Genomic DNA, 26275 nt, shown 5'->3' on the forward strand with positions numbered 1-26275 from the left:
CCAAAAAAAAAAAGTTAGATTGAAAACAAATATATTCTTGTATTAGCTTAAATCTCAAATAAAGTAAAATAAAAACAAATCCAGTCTTAGATAAGGGGAGACTTTGTGCAGAAGAAAGACTATTGCAATAGGGAGAAACGTCCAATCTCAAAAATCTTCAAGCTTCTCAAAATCAAACAGAAAAAGTCTTTTCTTTTGTAGGGTAAAGAGAGGTGTTATGTATTGACTTGTGTCACTCAAAAAGATGTGTTGAAGTCCTAATTCCCAGTACATGTGACTTTATTTGGAAATAAGTTCATTGCAGATAGTTTAGATGAGGTCATACTGGAGTAGGATAGGCCCTTAATCAAGTATGACCATCAGAAGACCCTGGGAGGATATGAGGGAAGAAAGCCACGTGAAGATGGAGGCAGATACTGGAGTGATACAGCTGCAAACCAAGGAATGTCAGTGATTAACAGCCACCGGCAGAAGCTAGGAAGAGGCAAGGAAGGACAGTACCCAGAGTCTCAGTAGGAACATGGCCCTGCTGACTCCTTGAAGACCTTTCAGACGTCCAGCCTCCACAACGGTAAGAGAATAAATTACTGTTGTTTTCAGCCACTCAGTTTATGGTAATTTGTTATGGTAGGCCTAAGAAACTCAAGGAGGTAAACAAAGATTAGCAGAAACTTTTAACAAGAAGTTGGGCAGCAAGGGGAGATGACCAGTGGAATCTGATAGGAAAGTGCCTTGCTCTGGTCAGCCGGTTCTCAGAATAAGCTGATAAGGGCGGGCTCGTTCTGCTTTTTAGTGCTTGCTCAGCCTTGGAGATAAGCGGATTTCACAGGAAGGAGAGAAGCCTGACTAACGTTTAATCAAAACAAAGCAGAGGGTAAGCAATGGGCAATTGGGAACACTTGATCCATATGAGATTAATTTTATTTGACTGTCAAGGGAAAAATAAGTGAAACTGAAAAGATTGATGAAATTCAGATGTTTTTCCACAACAAAACATTGCAATTTCCAAAAGATTTCTCTAAAGTAAAGACCATTACGCAAGAGGTCAGAGTTCCTGTTTTGTTTTGTTTAACTACGGGATTCAGCTTTAAACAGTATCTTTTGAACTGACGCTAGGAGAGACAGGACTTTACACACTCGTAGGTGATTTCCACCTCCTACAGTCTCATCCCAACTGTTTGTTAGGTGTATTATTAGTTTTACATTGCCAAATTTTGTAACGTGTATATAATTACAATTTTCTGTCACTCCATTGATCACAGTGTCCCCATTCCTACAATACTTCTTTTCATCCATCTTTTGTCTGGCTGAATTTTGGCATAGAAGCATATTCTTTTTTTTTTTTTCTCAATTTTAATAAAAGAGTCCTTGTTCTAAGTTTTTGCATTACTAATAACATCTTTCTTTTCATTTAAACTTGAAGGACAATTTGGCTAGGTATAAAGTTCTTGAATCATACTATGTTTTTCTCAAAACTTTGTAGACATTGCTTCTTTGTCTTCTGACATCAAATGGGACATTGAATGACATCTCAGACCAATCATATTTATTCCTCTTGTCTGTAACTTGCTTTCTAACTTCCCAGGTGCAGGATGTCCTTATGATTTTTTTCTTTATTCTTTTTTGTTACTAAATTCATCACAATATAATTTGGTGTTAAACATTAGATATCAATTTGTCCTGGGGGCATTGTATGCTGTTTCCATCTGCAAATTAAATTCCTTTTTTTTTAAAGAAATTTATTTATTTGCTTATTTTCATTTAGTCTCTTTTGTTCTCTTCTTTTGGAGTACCAGCTATTTATTTGTTGCATCTCTATTGATGGACTTTCATTTCTATTATCAACTCTAAAGTCATTTTCATGTTCTTGTTCTTTTCCATTTTGTTTCAAGTGAATTCTTCAAGCCTATTCATACTTTGTGTCCCTGACATTATTTTATTCATGCTTATTCTAGTTTTTGGTGGTTCTATGTATAATATGGATTTCTTGTCTCAATTTTGTTTTGAATGATTTCTTCAAGCCTATCCATGCTTTGTATCCCGAACTTTCTTTAATTCACACTTATTCTAGTTTTTGGTATTTCCAACATAGTTTCCTGTCTTTACTCATGTTTATTTTTGTCTTCCACTTCTATTTTAAGTTCTGCCTTTTAACTTTTAATCTCTTTTTGTTGCTTTATAATCTCCTTTGTATCATTGTGTCTCCTTTTTCAGCTCTCTCTCTCTGTGTGGATGCGTATTTATAAGACATATATACATACATATATATATCTATCTTAGTTTGTTCACACTGCTATAAAAAATATCGCAGACTGGGTAGCATATAAACAACAGAAATTTATTTCTCACAGTTCTGGAGGGTGGAAGTCCAAGATCAGAGCGTCAGCATGGTCAAGTGAGAGCCCTCTTCCAGGTTGCAGACTGCCAACTTCTCTTTGTATCCTCACATAGCAGGAAGGGAAGGAGCAAGAGAGCTCTCTAGGATCCCTATTATAAGGGCACTAATCTCATTCAGGAGGGTGCCACCCTTATGACCTATGCACTTCACAAAGACCTCACCTCCCAATACCATCACATTGGGCATTAGAATTTCAACGTACGAATTTTGGGGGGACACAAACATTCAGAACATAGCAACATATATATGTATAGAGAGAGAGAGTTGTAATTTCTATGAGATCATGGACAATTATTTGTCAGACAATTATCTGTGTCTCTTTGGATGACTATTTCTGTGATGTATGTTTAACATGTATTGAGAATTTGCTATTTGCAGACACATTCTAACTCCTTTATGTTAATTATCTCATTTAATATAAGTACTCGATTTGCTTTGCAAATGCTATTTTATGTTTTTTTTTTTTTTTTGCACATTTCTTTCAGATTACTAGTCAAGTTTGAAGGCATAGGATGAGTTACTTACCAGAAAGTATAAAGCATTGTGGCTACAAGGGAATACAGAGTAAGCTGAAGTTGTCAACAGATTCTATTGGGCTTTTTGCCTCCACATCTCGTCCCAAAATATATTATTTTCTTAAACCATTGGAAACTTTTCCTTTATTGTTCTTACAGCCAGTGTTGCATATAGAAAAGCACTTTATATCCATTGCAACCTGGCCCTTACTATTTCTTCTTCTTCCTTCACTCTATTCCACTTCCAGCAGTGGCAAATTCACCACTCACCCTTCTTTTCTCAACCAAGCTCAATCTTAGACCAGGAATTGCAAACTGAAGTGCCTACAAGGACCAGATATAGAGACATTATGAGAATGCCAACTTTGATAAGCCAGTCTATCTTTTACATTTTAAAAAAAGCAGTCTTTTAAAGATTATATACTAAGACATTTTCTCAATTTCCTTAGTCAAACACCACTAAAAACGACAGAGTTACAAACAAAAAGATAAACCATGCACACACACACAACAAAATCAACAAATAAAAGCATGAGAAATAGAGACAGTGCACTCAATGCATCTCATTCAAATAAAGAAGCTACCACAACGCTAAACCACAAACTATTAAGCACACCAACAAAAGACTGAGAAGCTTCTGGAAGCAGAGGCAGCATGCAAAGAAGCAACACGTCACACTCCTGACCTTGAGCAAGACACAATTCTTCCGACAAGATAAATGACCTCATCCTGAAAGACACATCCAATGATCTATATATCTATATCTATGTCTATGTATCTATCTAATTTTTAAAAAATCCTTCAGTGCTTGCTCTTCCCACTGCCGTGGTTTACATAGACCCATTCACTTCTTTGGAAAAACAAATTTTGTTTTTCTCAAGGTGGGGAGATAATTGATACCATCCATTAAGCCTACTTACCTTTGTAAAGTGTGACTAAGTATTATCTGCTGGTGTAGCAGTTGTCAGCTGATAGGTCTCAGAGCTGTTTCTCACATGTCAACACATCAAAGGTAGATCATGAGTTTTCCTGAAAAACTGCATAGAAACAAATAAACATAACTTTCCTTTCTACGTTGGATGAAATGTTACGAATTCAGGGCGACAAGACCGATTTCTAACGTTGATCTAAAAATCTGGATGGCAGTTACTATGATTTTGATTAATTTTTAAATGGTGTGGCATCTGAATTATTTGTTGACAAATTCCATTTACTTTATAGACCAAACTTTTCAAAACATGGGACTCATATTAATTACAGCATATCCTATAATAAATGAAAGTTTAAAAACAATGGTAACGTCCAGCAATATTGAGATATTGAAAATGTTAAATAGCTGTTAAAAACAATGTTTTTGAAACATTTAATAAAATTTGAAATGTTCAGGATCTAATCATAAGAAGAAAGAAAAATGGATACAAGATCATATTTATATTATCTCAATTTTTTAAAAAATATATAACATATACACAAAGTAACTCTGACAGGAAATGTGTTAGCCTGTTAATTATTATTATCTTTGAGTCATGAAATTAGGAATGATCTCTAATTTTCTTCTTAATGTTTTCATTGACTCTTCTAAGTTGTCTCCTTTAGACATGGGTTTTATAACAAGGACAAATAAAATTATATAAAAACTGATCTATAGATGAAAAAAAGGAAAAAGTTTGGAATTGTTACTTTAATGCCATAATGGAAATTAACAAGGTAGAAAGAGAGGTAAATAAATTATTCCACTTCTTCCTTTCAAGATGACTCCCGAGCCTCTCTTAGAGTTTTAACTTTCATTAACCTTAACTGATCTCTTGGTTACTTGACCAGCCTAGAAGAATGTTCAGCCTCAACGTAAAGAAGAGACATGACATGCCTCCTATGATTCTGAAAACAAAAATGGTAAAATAAATAAAATTAATGAAAATAATCAAAGCAATTATAATTTTTTTAAAGTTAGCACCTGTTTCCTCTAGTACGTTTTATCTTTCAGTATGTTGAATAAAATACACTCAGGTAAACTCGTGGGTTTTCTATATCCTCCAACATTTATCCTATAATTGCTAGTAATAATAATACCAATAATAATAATAATAAATAGAGTATGTCTAAAGTACTTTTGAAATAAGAATATTATATGATTCAGTTCTTATTTAAGGAAACAACTAGAAACTGCTAAATACAATATATATGGTCTCAATTGAAACACAGGATGTTTAGTAAAAAAATAATTTAGTTCTTGGTTTAAAGTGCCCCAGAATAACAATGAATATATATTTTATATTAAAATGAGTGAGCTTTCCAATTTAATAGGATTGTTATTACATTTCCAGGTTTTAGGTGAAGAAGAGTTGCCTAGGCTCAAGTTTGAAGTATTACCAACCCTCACAATTCAACGAAGAGAGAACACTGCAGCTGAGGCAAAGGAGAAAATTTAGCACCCTGGTGAGCGCTCTGTTTATTACCATGCTAATATAAGTCGGAATTCCTTACAGTTCCAAAAATCTCTCTGAGAAGTATTTGATTAGCTAGCTGACAGAAATTCTTTAAATATCTAATTATTTTGGAAAAGCATCTAAATTATATTTCTAGTAGATAAGACACCCTTTAATAATGGTTGTTTTGTTGCTGAACTTGCTTTAAAAAGGTCTATTGAGCCATTTCATTGTTGAAACTGTACGTGTGTACGTGTTTTGTTCCTGTATGAACGCTTCTCCAGGGAAAGCCTTACCTTAAAGCATTCTGGTGTGTTTCAAGGCTCTTGTTCGCAGACAGAAACAAAGGTGAGGTCAGTAAGGGAACCTCAACCCATTCCGCATTAGGGTCTTTGTCAGCTATCACCAACAGCAGGCTTTATGACAAACGAGGAGCCAGGCTTCCAGCTGAATTTCAGTGTAGTTATTTTTGTTTTAATGTATGTGTGAATCAATTAATCCTGTCATAGAAGGGCATCGTAAACTGTGTGCCAGAGTTAATGAGTCAGCCATTATCACATCATTACACCAGCTGGCATAATGTAGCATGTGTTGTTTGTCATAATATACACTGCCATGCTTAACAACCATTAATTGTTTACACGAGCAGTCATATTTTTCTTCAAAGAAAACTTCAGCGACTGGCTAATATTTTGAAGGTTTTTTAAGTGAATAACTATTAAAAGGAAAAGATATTGTCACTAAGATAGCCCACAATGTGAGGAACTGAAACAAGGGGAAGGCATTTGGAAGACAATGAAAGTCTTGAGGACCTTTCAAATGAAACCTCAATGCAGCAGAATCAACTAAATCCTGAGAATGACTTGCATGGCTGACTCAACTACCATTAGAACAACCCCCTATCTGAAAGGAAAAACACTGTCTTAAGAAAAAGTTGCTGAGGTGGAATTCCCTATTAGTATGTTTTTTAGAGGATCAGTGAGGCCTGTAGCCAGGATCAGTGTATTACACCAGGACTTCCTGAGAGAAGACATAATCATGGGTTTACAATTTTTTTAATCATTATCAAAAGCTTGGCTATCGTGGTTTCCTTGGCTGATGAAAGGCACATGTGGCCATCATAGTCCAAAGTTATAGTTTACCAGCTTTCTATGGATTAGTTTTAGGAGATTTCTGCATATTTTCTTTGGCCATGTGGCTTTCTCCAGCCAAACACAGAGACCACGAGTAAAGCTAAAGTTTCCAAAAGAGTCGGAAGTAGAAATCATGGTAACCTTCATCCACTTTAACTTCAAGCTTACTTTCTCAGTAGAGATTTGGTCATAGGTTAGCAATGTCTAAGTTAGCCAAAGAGATTTAATAGAAACACAAATTTAATACAACCATGAATGATTTTACAAGCAAGTAAGAAATTAAACTGTATTCAAGCAAGGAATTAGATTGAAAGCAAATAATTGAAAAAATCCAATAATATACATGCAAGCGCTTTGCAAAGTGTATATCCTACAAGCTACTACAATTATTGCTATACCTGTATTTCAGTTTTGTTTTGTTTTGTTTTTAGTATATAAAAAATTCTTGGCATATAACAGTAAAACTGACCACAGAGACTTTCTCTATGTTTAGAAGGAATTGTTGCTGTTTTTTGAGAATTTCACCTTTCGGGAACTTAGTTCTAGAAATATATATTCTATAATATATCATATTTTTATTTTTATAAGTACAAACATACACACAGGTATCTTTGCATTTTGCAGTGGGAAAGCAAGCTTTTTGCTGAGCTCTATAACTGCTCTTGTATTTAATCCTCACCCACATATACTCTTCAGTGACACAGAAGCATTGCTTAACATGAACAAAGAAAAGCCAATATACAATTATCTATGATTCATTTGGTTGGAGAGGTTTTTCTCAAAGTTTAAGTTGCATAAGAATTACCTGTGATGATTATTAAAAATGCAGATTCCCAAAAATTCTGATTCAGTTGGTATCAATTGTGTATAAACTAGAAACCAGTAATCTACATTTTAATAGCTCCCTATATAATTATGGGAGAATCATAGAAATATGATTTCTAGAGTATAAATAAAGGAATAGTAATAATAATAAAGGTAAAAATGTGGTAAAAATAAAGGCAAAATAATAACTTTAAACCAATCGATACCATAGAACTTCAAAAATATTTTACATTGAATACAAAAAGAAAGTATGACATCCTGAGGTATTAAAAATATTTCAAAACACTCTTCATGTTTTTAAAATCTGTTTCAATATTGGAATTTTGATGCACTAGTGTAACAAAAATATAAAAAGTAAAAAGTAAGCATAATTCCCTTCCATAATTTGATGATCTATGATTATAATTAGGTAAAAGTATTTCCATGGAGTTAAATTTTCTCTGCGACATCAATACTTTCAGAAAGTGAGATGGTGAATAATATTCAAAAATAAATCTATGGTCTCCAATTCATTCTCCAAAAACATTCCAGTGATCTAGTTAGTACTCGAGATCTTCCAGGATCCACAGAATTAATGGCAATATGCAGACTGAACCAAGTGAAACTGTCTGCAGTCGTCTGTTTTTAACATTAAAAAAAATGGTGATTTCATTTAGTTCAACCTAATATCAGTAGTGGAAAATATCTAAACCACATATTGAGTCCTGAACTAGAGTCACCGACACTGGAGGCCACAGTGATGTTTTAAACAGGATAGGCCATGAAAAGGGGACTAACGAAGGCAAATTAGTCCTTTGGCTGTTCAAGACATGTTTCCCATCGTGGGGGAAATAGAAGTGGAAATGTGAGCCTTCCTTGGAAATGAAGCAAAGAAGCCGTAAGACTCTCTTGCTTAGGGGCCTTTCCACATCCTGGTCCTTTGCCTGGAATATTCTTGGAGGGACTGGCTTCAGGTCTCAGATTAAATGTAAGCTCTTCAGAGACCATTTTTAGCCATCCGATTTAAAATAAGTCCTCCCCAGCCCATTCTCTCTCATAGCACCTATATCTTTGCCCTCCCGTCAAACATCACAATTTGTGATTGTATATTTGTGTCTGCTCATTTCACAATAGTCTTCCCAGACACTATTCTAAGTTCAAGGAGGACAAGAACTATATCTGTAGGTGTACAATAAAAATTTCTTGCATGAATTAACTAGTTAAATCTACTTCTTTTCCATTAATATACAAGCATCCAAATCTCTGTTTTTCTTTCCATTTAACGTGTTAGGGAAATCCCAACAAAGCTCCTTTTACCAAATAAACATATTGGAAAGTTAATCTCACTTTCAAGAGTAACTTCAAATAATTAAATTGCATATAAATAATGAAGAAGATCAAAAGGGAAATCACTTTAAGAACTGTTAACATCGTATACTATATAGCATTATTCTGGTTGGCAAGATATTTTGTCATGTTCTACAAATAAGATACTTTACCATCAAATCTCAGAGACCTATTTTAACTTTGAAAAGGTTTATAGCAGCTTGAAGAGAAAAGAAGCCATCACATTCGACCAAGTAGAAATGCAAACTTACTGCTTAGGATGGAAAAAAAGTAAAATTTTTGGTTTCCTAATTATCAACTGGGTACTGATCGCCTAGCCACATTCTACAGGATACTGCTCTAGGAGCATCATATAGTACTGTCATATACACGATGCTGGAGTGTGTGTCAGTCAGGAGATTGTTGCTCAAATAGCTGCCCTCCTGAAAGTTGGATAAATCAGGTATGTTGTACAGATAAAAATAAAAACAAATATAAGAAAGAGAAAACGCAGAAAAGGAGGTAAAGAGGGAAGGAGAGAAGAAAGGAAGGAAGGAAGGCTCTAAAAATAAATTAATGCAGTAAGAAAAATACATTCACAAGTAAATGAGGTCATTTATAACTTGTTGATAATTATTGACCCAAGAATTAAATATTCAATGAATTCAACAAAAAAATAATGATTTCAGTGAATCTGATGCCTTGTCCTTCTGTTTCGGCACATGGATTTCTTTTTAAACTAGTCTAGTAATTCTTTTTTTATTATTGAGTTAATGATAGGTTACAATCTTGTGTGATTTCAGTTGTACATTAATGTTTGTCATTTGTGTTGTAGGTGCACCATTTCATCCTTTGTGCCCACCCCCCACCCCACCTTTCCCCTGGTAGCCACTAATCTGTTCTCTTTGTCCACATTTTTTAATTCCTCATATGAGTGGAGTCATACAGAGATTATCCTTCTCTAACTGGCTTATTTCACTTAACATAATTCCCTCAAGGTCCATCCATGTTGTTGCAAATGGGATGATTTTGTTCTGTTTTGCAGCTGAGTAGTATTCCATTGTATATATATACCACAGCTTCTTTATCCATTCGTCTGTTGATGGGCACTGAGGTTGCTTCCATGTCTTGGCTATTGTAAATAATGCTGCAATGAACATTGGGGTGCATAGGACTTTTGGAATTGCTGACTTCAGGCTCTTTGGATAGATACCCAGTAGTGGAATGGCTGGATTGTATGGTAGTTCTATTTTTAATTTTTTGGGAATCTCCATACTGTTTTCCATAGTGGCTGCACTAGTTTGCATTCCCACCAGCAGTGTATGAGGGTTCCATTCTCTCCACAGCCTCTCCAACATTTGTTACTATTAAATTTAGATATTTTTCTCATTCTAATGGGTGTAAGGTGATATCTCAGTGTAGATTTGATTTGCATTTCCCTGATGATCAGCGATGATGAGCATCTTTTCATGTGCCTATTGGCCATCCGTATATCTTCTTTGGAGAAATGTCTGTTCATGTCTCCAGCCCATTTTTTGATCGGGTTGTTTGATTTTTTGTTGTTGAGTTGTGAGAGTTCCTTATATATTATGGATATTAAGCCTTTGTCAGATATATGACTTGCAAATATTTTTTCCCAGTTATAAACTAATCTAGTAATTCTTGCTAACCAATTTTAATCATGGTAGATGAAAGTAATGACTGCAGTTCTTCCAACGTTTTTCACAACCACTCCTGCAAATGTTTATGAAAATATTTTTATTGGAATTCTCAGAAAATCAGTACTCTTTTAGAGGAATACTGAAAAGTTGATCTGAGCTAGATTAAGATCAATCGCAGACATGATAATTTTCAAAAGTCTCATCTTCAAGGCGATAAAAGTGGTTTATAGAGTCCTGATCAACAGTCTTATTGCTTCTTTCTTTACAAATATCACATTTATTAACAAGCTCAATTATATCAATTGAGTAAATACCTACACTTGTCAGGAGTTTACCCATTTATCTGAATAATAAAGATGTGGAAAAGAACACTAAGATGAGAAGAACCCTGGAATCCAATGTGCCTGGTAACCACCCATCTCTCTGTGGTTAGGTCACCACAATCAGCAGATTGCTATTTGTTTCATTCTTTGTGAACCTTGGAATACTAACAACTGAATTCCTAACAGACTCTGATAAAATTACTCTTTCTTAATTTTAAATTATGAATAATTCAATGCCTAGGAAATATAGTAACCCCCAAATTTTTTCTTTCTTTTTTTTTTGGTGAAAAAGTAGAAACAATTTATCTCTCATTCTCCATCGTAAAGATCATGGGTCACAACTTTGCCTGTGACTTCAAATTGCCTCAAAATGGCCATAGAACCCTTTCAACATCTGATGAATGTAGCATTTCTAATTTCTAACTATCAGAGTTGCACAATATGTCTTTCAGGTAAAAAATTTTGTTTTCAGACCTATGTCCAGTTAAAGTTCCTAGGTCAAGCCTGCTAATTGCCAAATTGTGACCTTGGTTACAAAGATACTATATCTCAGTAAGCATCAAATGGAAGCCATCATACACAACACCACCATTGAAGTCAGCTCCATCCCAGCCTCTCCTGCCTCCAGCTCTACACTCTTGGTTCCCTCTGCCTGGAGTGCTTGCTCTTCCCCAGATAGCCAGGGCTGGTTCTTCACCCCTTCAGGTCTCTGCTCAAGTATTACCTTCTCAGTGAGGCCTTTCCTGACCACAACAGTTAAAACTGCAAACAACTCCTACTCCCAACTCTCATCAGCTGTATTTTTCTCCATAGCATTTCTCATTATCTGACATCTTATATATTCTTTTATATATGTTGTTTATTATCTCTGTCCTCCATTGGAATCCAAGCTTCATGTAGGCAAGAATTTTTGTCTGTTTGGTTCACTGCTGTTTTCCTAGTCTCTAGCAGATACACAATTAATATTTATTAAATGGATGAATGGATGAAGAATGAATTAGTGAACACAAACAGCCCAACAAACAAAATTACACCCTTTAATGACAAAAGAGGAATGACTATGGTGTACATCACAAGTGATTTCATGTTATGTTATGTTAGAGGGCAAAAAGCAATAATACAAATATATTTTGGGAAGACTGGTTAACAAAAGTTTTTATAGAAGGAAAAGTCTGAAAGTTATACTTGATCACAGGCAAATTTGAATGCAAATAAAAGCCAGAAAGTAATTTGCATTTGTTATTCATTATTTGGAATTAATCAGATGTGTGTTAGAGACTTAATATGAAAAAGGTCTAAATACTAAATACCAATAACCCACTTAATTAAGAAGTGTTATTAAACTTTAGTATTCATGAATTAAAATTAGTGTGTTAGTAGAATTTACTGAATGTTTAGTATTCTGCTAAGAAGTCTGGCTTCCACACAACATTTGGCAATGTCACAAAGCTCCTACTGTGCATATACACACAGATAGTTGGAGTTCCCACATTTTCCATGGAGAATTCTTTGATTTTGCTTTTAATGATCATTAGTGTTATTCTTGTAGTTTATAAATTTCTATTACTTTGTTTCATCATTATCAATTTAAAATCATTTGCACAAATGCTGATATGTATTTTTCATAGATAATCATTTTGTCCTTTTAGGTTCTTTTTTTCCATAATATTCCATTAAGAGATGTGTTTTACAAATATAAATGAATACTCATCAAAAAACACCATCAAGAGAATGAAAAGGCAACCCACAAAGAGGGAGATGATGTTCTTAACACATATACCCAAAGAAGGACCCATGTCCAGTATATATAAAGAATTCCTATAAATAAACAAGAAAAATATAGGTAACCCAATAGAAAAATGGTCAAAAGATTTGCACAGACACTTCACCAAAAGGATATCCAAAAGCCCAACAAACGTGGAAAAGTGTTTAGTTTTATTTGTCATCAGGGAAATGAACACTAAAACCACAATGTCCTATACACACACCAGAATGGCTAAAATGAAAAAAGCTTTAATATCAGTGTTGGTAAGGATAGGGAGCAATCAGAACTCAGACACTGCTCGTGAGTGTAACTTTTTATAACAATTTTGAAAAACTGTTTGACAGTATCCGTTAAAGCTGAACATATGCATACCCCTGATTCAACAATTCTACTCCCAGATATATACCCAGTAGAAATAGGTTCATATATATAGTCACAAAAATACACTACTAGAGTGTTCATAGCCACATTATTTCATAGCAGCACTATTTGTAATATCCCAAACACTGAACACTGTCCAAATATCCATCAACAATGGAATAGATTAAAAAATTATGGTATATTCCCACAATGAGATCCTATATAGCAATGAGATTGAGTGAACTAAAACTGAATGCAATGACAGATATGATTCTCACAAACATTATTTTGAGAGGAAAAAGCTGGACATAAAGGAGCACATACCATACTATTACCTTTATATAAAAACATCCAAAACTAATCTATGCTGTTAGAAGTCAAGGTAATTCTTAACTTGGGGTAGCAAAGTATAAGTAACCAAAGAGGACATAAGAGGGGAATCCAGGATGTGGATAATTTTCTGTTTCTTCATTTGTTTCTGGTTATTTGTGGTGTCTGATTTGTGAAAATTCATCAAGCTGTACATTTATAACATATACACTTATCTGTATTAAATTGTGCTTCAATAGAGTCCTAATATCTCAATGACAGAGCAAATATATACATGACCTCACTACCCCCAGTGTATATAATCAGTGACACTTTGTGGTTATCATCAAATGGTTTTTTCCACTGGAAAGTAGAGTAGGTAGATCTTTCACTCTGTCTACACAGTAAAAGAGCTACTTGCTGAAGCTACAAATGAAAAGGCCAAGGGTAACTCCAGGGCCCAGTTCCTGGGTGTACAACCTGCGTACTCACTCAGGGGTCTGTGCTTAGAAGGACCCTGTGGTTGGTTTAGTAGTCTGCTGTCACCATCTTGAAATTCTTAACAATTTTTGAACAGAGGGCTCACATTTTCATTGTGCACCGGGCCCTGAAAATTATGCAAATTATGAGTCCTGGGTAATTCATTTACCTTTTTTAAGTATTTGAAGTGGTCTCCGTATTTAGAAATCAAGAAGAAATAAGCTTATATTTTGATAGGAGAAACTTCGCTCAGAAATAAGAAAGGCCTAACAGTTCAGTAAAATAGTGCCTTATGTGTGGACGCTCACATAGATGCACAAAAAAGAATTAATAAAGAAAACATATTACTGGGATAAGTGATGACAATTTGGAGATGGAAAAGAATGACTATTTAGCAGTTATTGTGGAAAGAGGCAATCAGGCCAAACAATATGGTATATCCCTCCCACCTGCACAATTCTATAATATGTTTCAGTTACTTCCCATTAATTTATCTTAGCACATTAAAAACATATTTTTGCAGGAAATATTTCCTTAGGAAGGTTGAAAACATGGGCTAAGGGTGTGAATTAGTTCAAAGGCATGGATTCCTTCCTTCATCCATCCATCCAACCCTCCACGCTTCTAATCATCCATTCATTCTTCCACCCATCTTTTCACTCATCCCATTGGCAACACAAGGAAAACAAACATAAATCAGACTGGATTCCATCTGAAAGGAGATAGAGCATGTCTACAAGTAGATATCAGACACAATAGAAAATATGCTCTAAGAGATATATTTATTGTTCAGGAAATTTGGGGGAAAAGCAGTTACTTAGAGCTGGGAGAAATCAGAGATGCTTTCATACAAAACAGTCTCTATATCGGGATTTGAAAGCTCGATAGGATTTGGATATACACAGTTTTGGAAGATATTTTTCTCTTGTTCTCTCTTCAAGACCTAATTCAAGTATTATGTGCTCTAGAAAATTTTCTCTCACTCTTTTCTACCCACTATCATATGTAGCCTGAGCCTCAGATTTTAGTATAAAATGGGATCATTTTAAAGACAAAAAGTAAAGAACCTATAACTACACATTAGGAATCCAAAATATAATCTACCTAATAGTAATCCAATAAAAATTAAAATTCAATAAATGTGAATTACTTAACTGAGACTTTCCTCCAAATTCTTTGGCTTCGAAGCACAGTGTAGTGAGTGGTTCAGAACACAGCCTTGAGAATTTCAGGGCTGCCTGGGTTTGAATTCCAGCTCCAACTCTTACTAGTTATGCAACCTGGGGTAAATTACTTAAGCTCCTATTTCTTCACCTGTAAAATGGGGATAATAGTGCACTCTTCCACATAGGATTATTGTGAGGATTAGATGAGTTAATATATATAATGATATGCAGTATTATTATTATGCTATTATTCCAGAAACTATAGTCAGTTTTTTAGGCATAGTTCATGCTTTGTATGATTTTAGAGGTATTCGTAATGATCCTAGCCTTAAAAAATACCTTTTCTTACTCACTTCTTATTGCTTTAATAGCCACCATCATAGACTCGTTTCTTTGCCTGGAATCTTGTATGTCTTTTAAAATTAAATTTATAGTTTAGCTTGAGAGAAAGGATTGTGTTTGATTTGTCTTCATGATTCCCTGCCTTCTCCAATTCCTATCATATTTTCCTCACCCTTGCCCCTTACAGATTACACTGAAAAAATATCTAGACTGGTCCTATTAAAAGGGTATTTATTGACTGCCATTGTGAATCAAATCATCCCAAACTTAGTGACTTAATACAACGATGACTTATGCTTTCTCATGATTCTGTGGGTTGCCTGGGCTGTTCCTCTGATGGTTTCATCTGGGTTTCATCATGCAGCTGCATTCAGCTGGAGGCCAAGTTGGGCTGGAAGACCCAAGATCGCCTCACTCACAGATCTGGCAGTTGGTGTGGCTGTTAGCTGGAGAATCTCAGTTCTCTACACAGTCTTTCACCCTCCAGTAGCTAGATCAGCTAGACCACACCTTTAGATGAGAGGAGATGCAAAATAATGCAACCATGCTTTTCAATCTACCACAGTCCACCCTCTGATTAGAAATACTTCCATTCCTTACACGTGCAAAACAATGCTCACCCTTCTTCTCCAATTCTCATCCCATTACAGCATCAGGCTCAAACCCCACTATCTCACAATCTGTATCTGGTCCAGATATAGATATAGCTCCTTAATCATATTTCTTTTGATCCAGAGATCTGTTACTAAAAAGACAAGTTATTCAAATCATTAAGATATCTGTCCTTGATACACCCAACATATGATAGTGAGCTAGAGACAAGAGAACTGCACTAAACACTCCTCTTCATTAAGGAGAATAACAGAAAGTACATAGCAGTCCTCATTTATAGCAATCCTGAAATATGGCTGAGCACATGCTTCTAGTTCCTAATGGGAATTGATAGGTCCAAGATGGCCTCTGGGATGCTTTAGTTCTTCTTCATGTGGCTTCTCACCCTCCCAGATTCTAGACTGGCTTCACTACATGGTGATCTCTAGGTAGCACCAAAGTAAGCAAAAGTAAAAGCTGCCTCTTGAGATTACCCTTGGAAATCAAATAATGTCATTTGCCAAATTCTATTGGTCAAGCAAGTCACGTAGCCAGCCCAGATTCTAGGTGAGGAAAGAGACTTGTGTTGATTATTAGCAATTTTCTCTCAGGTCCAAAATCATTCTTCTATACTCCACTTTGTGATGATGGAGCTGGGATACAGCAGGTGATGATAGATTTGGTCAATGGGGGAAAGAGGTTGCTAGAGGGGGACTGCAAAGTCAGAGCAAGAAGGGACTTGCTTCTCCCCATTTGGTTTCTGCCTGCTGTGTTCATATAAGCATCACCTCATCATGACTTCTTTACCTCCAATAGCAGTTCCTTTCCATTGCAGGAACCCAATCCAGTTAGCAGTTTTCCCAACACTTATAGTGTAGGAGGTTGAAATATTCCAGCCTCTTCCCTTTTCCCAGCCCTAAGGGAAATAGCTGCTTCCTCCCTCAGTCATAACTTAGAATTCTCTTCTTTGCCCCTCTAATCACCTGGTTTATAATTTTATACCTGGTTATAATTATTTCTTTGTATAAAATTCTCTAAGTAAGCAATGTGGTTTCTGTCTCCTGACTAAACCCTGACCGATATAAGATTCTACCTCTTGCTGGGAGAAGCTACAACGTATTGTGGCCACGTTTTTCAATGTACCACAAATGGTGAGACAAATCATGACATTCCTTTCCTCAGCTCTCCAATGGCTTACCACCTCATTCATAGTAAAAGCTCAAGTCCTCTCAATGGCCACAATGGCCTCCTTGCTGTTCTTTGAATAGGCTAGTTCTACTCCTGTCTTGAGGAGACTTTATGCCTACTCTTCCATCTGACTGGAAGACTCTTCCTCAGATGTCTATAGAGCTCAACTCCTTGGCTCCTCAGATGTCACTTACCCTACCTTGGTCAAATGTCACTTTCTCATTAAGGCCTTCCTTGAATACCTTATCTAAAATTGAACCAGTTCCTACCAACCAAAATCTGGTACTCCCTATCTTCTTTCCCCTTTTCCATAGCATTTATATAATCATTTACATTCTTTACAATTTATTTGTTGCCCATCTCCACCTCCCTTGACCCTAACATTTAAGTTCCACAAGGGCAATATTTTTTAACTTTTCCATGCCATGCTGTTGTACCCAGAATCTAGAGAATTGCTTGGCATGTAATAGATTCTCACTAAATTCATACATAGGTTTTTGTTAGGTTTGCTGAAGTAAAATTATAGTACATTAAATCATAAAGATTGGAGCACAGATGAGTTTATACGATGTTTTTCTCAAAACAAGTCAAAGGAGTGACATGGAGAAAAAATTAAAATATTAGGACTCTAAAGTGATATGGAAAAGAGGCTAAGTAGGAACCCCCAGAAGAGCTTGGGGATGGGGTAAATCAATACACAAAACAGATTGGCTATAACCTCATTTACAAACCTAAGATGGAGGAGATATGTGAAGCACCTCGGAGTAGAGGAAACATTAAATTTGAAGTTAACTATCCTAGGTTTTTTTTCCCCCCAACTCTGCTGCTTGGTATAAATATAATTCTGAGGGAATCATTTAACCTCTCTTGCCCTCAGGTTCTGCATTTCTGAAGTAAGGAAAATAATTTCCTCTTGCTTCCCTCGGAGGGTTGATATGAAAAACAAATGAGATCACGTATGTAGATATACAAATGTAAAATGTAGACTGATGATAATGGTAATGATGTGACCTCTAATAGATGGGACTAGGAGAGCCAGAAAGGCAGGATATGCCAAAGGAGTCCCTGGCAAGCCCTCTGCCAAGAAAAGTTGAGGCATAGCCATCTTCAGCTTCAGGGTTACTGGCTCTTCATCTGGGATGCAATTAGAATGATTGGTTTTTAAATCTGTTATGTATTTTGTGTGTGCCATGCCCTTCCCATCAAGTTGGAATTCAACTGTAGTCATTTACCCTATTTAATTAATTTTATTTTATTTTGCATATTTGGAATTAGGGGCTCAGGAATGTCATATGTAAATATATGCAAAACAGCATGCAAATTAGTATTGAGAGCCAAAAGCCCAGCTTTTTTTTTAAACAGGAATATATCATTGGAAAAAAGGTCTTCTCACAGGCCTACTGTGCTTTAGCTGTTCAGAAGGGTTTTCATTGTTTAATCAGAGCTTATGGCTACAAATGATACAAACAGGACTTTATACAATATTTAATATTGAAGAAGCTGACAAAGTTAACAGCTCTGGTATATTTGACCTAATTCTCCTTTTTGAACAAACATATTTCTGTAGCTTTAAGAAATTAGCTAGAGAAGTAGGGGATGGCTGGGTGGGAAATGGGAATAGGAGGTGAAGTGGCCACTGTCTCTCACACCTGACATGCCATATGTCAGGCCACTAATTCACAAATTTCTGTGAGTTGAAATGAGAAAAGATTTTCATTTACTTTCATAATTAAATGAGGACTAGAGAAAGAGATACCATATCAGTGGGCTTTTCTGTCCCATTTTGAAGAAATGATTTTATTCCATAAATTTACAGTAATTGTATAAAGGCTCTCAATCTCTGGCAATTGTGAAGAATCTGTAATGCTAACTCTCTTTATACTAGCTATACTATTATTAGGAGTATCTTTTCATAAATAATCCATTCTCACAAAGCTCAAATTAGTGCAGGTTTTTGACACAGAACACCCAAAAGATTGGATTACAATCATAATTGTAAAAGGAAGGAAATGTCTGAATTCTGAAAAGCCCTTCAGGATGGCACATCTTTATTATTATTTTTTTGCCATACTAAATCTTTGTCTGTTCTGACTACTAGTAAAAGGTTTGTATATCTATTCTAAGGAAGACTGCATCAATATGCTTTTGAAAATTTTTCAAATTACAAAAAACTGATTTCACATAGCACTTCATAATTTCCCTCATCAAATCCTAAAGACTATATTAAAACATCTGTTTTTGGAATATCTTGCTGACAGTAGAATGCTGTACCCCCAGGGAGTCTCCTAATTTTGCATAAAATTTGCATACTCATAAATAAGTTAACATTGGGGGGACAAGTATACCAACTGCAAACAATGCAAGTACTTTCCATATATCCTTTTTATAATTGACTTAGAACAGAGAACTACAGATTTTTTGAAAAATGACTTTTCTCTCACTCAATCACTTTTTAAATGAGACTGTGAATTCTTTATGCAGATTTCTCTTTCCCAATTTTCCCTACCCTGCCCTCAGAAATCCAAAGGTAGCTCAAATTGCTTCTATATTCCGAAACAAAATATATTGCAGCTGTGTACAAATAATATTTAAAGCGTGGCGTGTATGATAGGCTCTAAAATGGAATTTTATAGTCACATATGCATACCCTGGATTATGAGACTATGGAGTAAGGTAGATCCCCGTCTTTCTTTCTTATCCTGGCACAAAACAACTTTATACTCACTCCAATCTTGCTAATTTACACACCCCCATCAAGTACCAACAAGTGCATCATAATTTTTTCATTTAGTTATTTGTGTGCCTTCAACTGTTTGAGTTTGAAAGAAAACTTGCTTTCTCCAAAGTTTATTCTGGTCTCACACTAGCCTGGGGAATAATGGAGCACAATGGGAAGATTATTCCTTATAGACAACTGTCAAATCTGCTTACTAAAGAGTCAGCATTATTACATTATTAATATAACACATTACTACATTAATATAGAAGATTATTATTCTACTGTAGTGACTAGGAACGAGCTCCCTGATTCCCATTAATGTCCACTTTCATACACTAGGCAAGTGAGAATAGAGTAACAGAAAACCCAACAAGAGACAGGAAGTTTATGGTCTTATTTTCAGGAAGAGTCCGTCAATAGCGTCAGGTAATAAGTCTCGATCCAGCATGAAAAATTATGTGAGCAGAAACCTGTGTCTCTCTATTTCTGTGTTTGTCTCCTCCGTCTCCTCAGGTCTGTTCACAGCCATTAGAGCAACCAGAACTATGCCTCCTGGTTCAGATCCATCAAGATCTGACTCAGCACAACCAGCAAAATACCTGAGATTCAGTATTAACAGATTTGTTAAGTTACATGTCCATCTTGGAATCATCATAGAGAGCAGGGTAAAATAAGCTTATTAACTTAACCAGTCATGGCCCGCTCCTGGAGCTTGGAATGAAATTGATCTGATCCAAGTATATGGCTGAGAATAAGAGGAGAATGATCTATCCAAAGGAAGTTTGTGGTATTTTTACAAAAAAAAAAAAAAAAAAAAAACGGAGAACTATAAAGTAGCTATCAAATAACAATTTTCTATTGTACCATCCAAGAAAGAAATGAAAGGACATCTTTTAACCAACATGTGTTGATGTTCATGGCCAGCAAAACACCAAGTTCAAAATGTAGAAATAGGGCATTAACCAGATAATAATGTCAAGATCTAGGAGCTGGATAGGAGACGGGAGCAGGTCAGGAGGCAAACAGCAACGGCTACAAACCATGTTGGAGCTGCTTTGGTTTATGGTCAGAAGGCGTTTGCTGTGTTGTGGGTGAAGACAAGTTAAAGGTACAGAGTCAAGAATTTATTACCCCTACCTGTCCACAGTAAACTGCTATTACCAATATCATCAGATCTGCATTACATTTAAACCTTCCTTTATTGACAGCCTGGCATCAGCAGGAATATGTAATGAACTTCAGACTCCTCGCCATTCATTCTTTCTTGCCTTATAATTCCTTTACTTCAAAGTCATTCTCCCCACCCTCCCTCTCCTCAAATCTGTCATCAGGAAAGGGGTAACTACTCCGGGACAGGGACACAGTGGGGCATTTTCCTGGAAATATCTACCAAGAGCTGGGAAGCATCTAAGATTTTACTGTACTTGTAATCTAACAGGTTAACCCACTATAGTTTCGTGACTGCCAGCAAAAGACATAAGACTCCTGGGTCAAAGACAAAGGATAGTTTATGACCCACAGCGACAGTAGTAGCCAGAGGGTCAGCATTTGTGTTGAGCCCCAGTTCCCACAGGGCCATGAGAAAATGGCCAGATAACACCTGCACATGCAGTGGGTTGCATTTCAGAGAGGAAGTCTGAGCTTGGAAAACCCAAATATCTTACACTGGACAGTAGCATACATGCCCACTGCTCTGGAGGAAGATGCTATCTTATCTTCCAAGGCTGTTCACTATGGAAACGTCCTTAAAATAACCATCCAGAACAAAAGCAGTCAGTTCCTCTGCTCATAAGATGTGCAGAAACATGAGAGAACCAAAAAGACTTGTCTCCCAACAATATGCAGCTTCTAAGTGCCTCACAAAGCCACAGACACCATTTAAGTCCTTGAGTGTTTGACAATCACCTCAGATGTAGAAATAGGAATGTATTGGAAAATAAGGCAGAGTAGCTAGAATTGGGAAATTTCCTAGATCCTCTGGTTAAAATGTAAATATCTTTGAAGGAATGCCACTATAACAGCTATTAGCTTATAAAACAGCTATTGTGGACATTAAACAGTAGTATTCTAAATTTGTTAAGCCTTTTCACATCTACTGGCTTATTCTGCCTTATACAACAACCCTGTATGATAGGCTAGTATGTAACTGCTATGCCGTTTAACAGCAGAATAAAACTGAAACACAGAGAGGTGAAATAACTTGTTCGAATATAACTATGGGGGTTATATTTGAATTATTCAGTTAAATAGTAATATCATTAGTAATATAGCAATATAATTTGCCCCAGAATTATAAATATGTGTATATCATTCAACCCTTAATAAATAAACATAAAACTATAAAAAACATAACGGATAAATTTGAGTGTTAGATACGCTTTTGTGAGGTTTGAGGGGGTTGTAATATAATAGCACTGCTTCAGAGCAGCACAAAACATCCAAAGGATGGATCCTTGAGCTGTTATTCTGGAGTGTATTTCTTATTTGATAAGAATATCAACCAAGTTGTTGTTTAAATTCTGCACTAACTTTAGAAAAGATTACTGATGTAAGCATTTATTATTTTCTGTAAGCTGCTTTAAGCTCTCCCAATTAGAACACTTTTTTAGTGAGGTGACATCCACTAATCTGCCAAATTGGAATCATTTTACAAATGAGGAGACTAATTCTGTTTTTATCATTTAACTATAGGATATTAATCATCTGATGCAACAAAGATTTAATATAATGAGCATGTTCAAATCATTTGGCAAATATCTGCTAAAGAGAGCAGATAAAAACTTGGTGGAGGGGAGAGATGATTTTTTTTTAACCTGAGACAAAAGCTGAGACAAAAACTGTATAACAGTTTTGTGTTTCTATTTTAAATCTGTAACTAAATAGCAGATTGATTGTCAAAAAGGGTTAAAGACAATGTCGGCCATGACTTCTTTCAGCTCTCGAGAGTATGGCAACATGTATTATTTGGCGTAATCATGACACAGATCTGCATGTGTATGTCTTCAATAATTCATGTTGCAGCTTGTCTCACTGTGGGGACAGATGTCAGTGAAACCAGTGACAGCCGATCATGCTGATCCCACACATAATCACGTGTGGCTGATCCCACAGTGACACTGAGCTTTGAGTATATGCCCGCAAAGTCTGATTGGAGCTAAGAAAATATGGGCCAGCAAGTTTGGGTGTAGCTATTCATTTTATAGCTATGTGAAATGTATATATCTATATGTATGTGTGTATAAAACATCTTATTTCCATATAATTTCCAAAGGATATGGAAACCTTTATAAATAGGACTAGTTATATGTAGGAACATTCCTTATATTTGATTGTCATATTTATTAGGTCATTAAAAGTACACATAGAAAACGTCACTGACAAAATCAATTATTTATTGTTGTGTATAGAAATGTCTGTGTCTTCTACAGGTGATTTATAAAATTACCAATCTTGATTAATTTTTTACTACTATCGAACAAATAAATGTTACATATCCAGAAGATTAAACAAGCCAGCAGACTGAAATTTTGTTCTCAAAGACTTATCTTTGTTTTTCACAATGTTTGGTATTTTCTTTTAACATTTGGCATTAATCAAAAAATGGTCTCACTCTAGATACTCTAAGAGAAGTATAAATATGAACACTGGTTAGAATATAGAAACATTCTCCCCACCCAAATTAATCTAATCCTGATGCATTAACCCATAACAAGTTTCACAGCAAGGAACTAGAAAAGAGAATGTAGCTAGAGCTGTGCAAGTCTATGGCTTCTACTAGAAAAGCAGCTCAACGTAGTTACCTTTTATTTGTGCATAAAGAAATTTATGTGAGCTAGCAGCTCCAAAGCTTTTTAAAAGCCAAAACGCTGTGTAATATTATTAGGTCCCAAGATGAGCTCCACTTATCCATTTCTTCAATAACATTAGAGAAAAGTATCAAGTTCCACTTATAACCTGCAGAATCTTTGATTAACAACTAGAAAACACCATGTGTATGTTTGTACATGTGGATGAATATGTGTATGTATATATATGTATATCTGTATATATATATATATTACATTTTAAAATATTCAACAAAACATTCATCTTTATGCTTTCTTTAATAACATAATACATTCTTCTGCTATTTTTGGTTTGCCATTAGACATATAGCATTTCGATCAGCTTTTGGAGTCATTTTTTTCTTGGTGATTTTATTGTTTTAAAGAGGAAGTTCCTGGCTTATTCCTAATGACTCCTCTGGTCTGTCCTGCTCCTTCTGAGATCAGTACACTTAGAAAAAGGCATTGATCTTTCACCGTCCCAGGATTAAGCTGTTTTCAAGATACCCTTGAGTCAGGGATTCTCTGCAGTGCTGCCACGCATAGTGTTGCCTAACAGTGGGTACTATTTTTCTTTGGAGGTGCATTTACATAAACATTTCTAATCACAGCTCTGTAAAGAGACACGGTATAATAATGCATGACTTTTAGGTAATATGTCATATGAATCTTAACATATGGCATTACACTCTACAATGGCAATCTTGGCTTCCAAAGGGACTTGGAAAACATCCAGTGAGATGAGAATAAGCCAAACTTGATAGAAAACCATATCGATGCTAATCCAGGTTTACACCTTTCATTCAGACTCAGAACTCTCTAGCAGATGGTTCAGTGTTGAAGCACTAATGCTAGCAAAATGTCAAAACTATTTTGCTAGACTCCCCAATTGTTCATACAGAGTATTTTTCAAATGCTGGATATCAAAATGGTATTAATGAAGGGTAGCACTAAGGTCTTCAATCACAAGTGCAGGGTTTTAGTTTCAATTTCCAAAGACAATCTGGCTTTGCTCCCTTGGAATATAGCCAATCAGCTTTTACAAAGGAAAATCAAATTTTAGAAGTTTCTTCCCTGATTCTTTAGCCAACAGTGGCATACTCAAAGAAGACAAAGGAATGCAGAAGCATTTGGCAGATAGCACTAATAGTGGCTGCTATATCAGTTCACTCATCCAAACAAATGTTAGAGATAGAGGTTCTGAATCAAAATTTCTCATCCTGGGATTCATGGACATAGAGAAGAAAACTAAACAGGCTGCAGAGAGTTCACAAACCATCTGAATTCAGAGGCAAATATGAGTGTGGGTATGCATATGCATACTTTTCTATATGCACACACTTATACACTGAATAGTCAAGATGAATGAATGAATGAATAAGTGTGACCCTCATGTTAGGATCTAGCAATGGTTTTAGTATGTTACAGAAAGTCAAAATTACATTTACCAAACAAGAATGAATATATTTGCATCCAGATGAAAGCATATTTAATCATTAGTTGATCACTTAATGCCTATTAGGATCTATGCTGTCTTTAATGTATTTTTTTCTTCTAATATTAAAAGACATCTTACAAAGCAGGAGTAAGAGCCCTGTTTTGCAGTCATCTGACCACCAATGTCCCAGAGAGAGGCGTATCTGGGCTCTCCCAATGGGTAGTCTAGAATTAGCCTTCCTGACTCCAAATTCCACACCTTTTCTTTTATATCACTTTTATTCCTTTAATAATGATTTCTACCTTAGTGTAAACAGACTCTATCCCAAGAGCAAAAGACAGAGTTAGCCAAGTCTATAATAATATAAGAAGACATAAAAGCAGGAGACCATTTTCAGGTAACATGCTTTCTCTCAAAATTTCTTTACGCAAGTCTAAAGGATATCAATATTATTATCCTCGAGACACGTGTTTGTCTTTGCAAACTTCTTGCAGCAGCCACTATAGTACTAAGTCAATCAGCATTAACCGATAGAACATCAGTGAGACTTTCCATCACAGCTGTTTGTGTCCTGACCATTAGCCCAAGGCAAGGCATGTGGGCATTTCTCCCTGGGAGCCAGTTCACATCTGGACAGCTATTTCTCCTGCTTTTGCATGAATGTGCTCCTAGGAGTGAGGTCACTGATAGAAAGATTTGCGTGTAGCCTCTAAGAGGCTAGGCCAGATAAGAACTGAGTAATGATCAGTAAAAATTGATCTGATAGATCTAAGAGAGCTGAAAAGAGGTATCACATTCAAATCAGGTCAAGCAATTCAGGACTAATCCTGTATGGAGGACTCGTACCAGTGGGTGTCATTCATATGCCATTGTTTAAAGGATTGTCACATTGGACTGGACAACATTATTCCCACTATGTAACTCTTACGTAAGTGACTACTTACAGATTTTCCTCACTTCCAAACCCTGATTTGCTCTTCTCACTATGTCTTTTATGATTAACCACGGTTTTATTTTCATTTTTGTTCATTATCAATTTCACTGCTGAAGACTGTCCATATTTCTTTAATGTTGTGACAGGAATTCTTTGCTGAAGCTAAAAAAAACAAACAAGAATGAAACAAGCTAAGAGAATAACACTGTATTCCATTTTTCCACTTAAAATATGTTACAAAACAGCTTTCAGTTTAAAAAATTTTGACAGTGTATATTCAATTTTTCAACTAACAGATGCACGTACATAAAATTACATGATTGAAATTCAGTGTCAGGGGCTTTAGTCATTTAGTTTGGGCAAACTCAAGTCATTGGTTCATAATGTAACTATTGAAATATCCCTATTTAATAATGAGAGAGTTGGATTTCTGTGAAATAGAGATATGTAAATGTTTATTGAATATAAATAGGATAGTCTATGTGAATACTTTTAAAAGAAAATTACTATAATTTATTTTTAAGTGAAAAGTGACTTTCTTTGTTTTTTAAGAATTCAATTCATAAGGAGACT

At 35.6% G+C, this 26275-nt stretch overlaps 1 protein-coding gene across 1 annotated transcript in view; it reads left to right on the forward strand.

Moving 5' to 3' along the window:
- Positions 1-297: 297 nt before the first annotated feature.
- The window catches only part of NAA11 (N-alpha-acetyltransferase 11, NatA catalytic subunit), a 51976-nt gene continuing 25998 nt past the window's right edge, over positions 298-26275 (forward strand). The window contains exons 1-2 of the transcript XR_011538142.1: positions 298-571; positions 5238-5349. The gene's annotated coding sequence lies outside the window, so the exon portion shown is untranslated. The remainder of the gene's footprint in view (positions 572-5237; positions 5350-26275) is intronic.

The sequence above is a fragment of the Equus przewalskii genome, chromosome 3 (assembly GCF_037783145.1).
Source record: "Equus przewalskii isolate Varuska chromosome 3, EquPr2, whole genome shotgun sequence".
Classification (NCBI taxonomy): domain Eukaryota; kingdom Metazoa; phylum Chordata; class Mammalia; order Perissodactyla; family Equidae; genus Equus; species Equus przewalskii.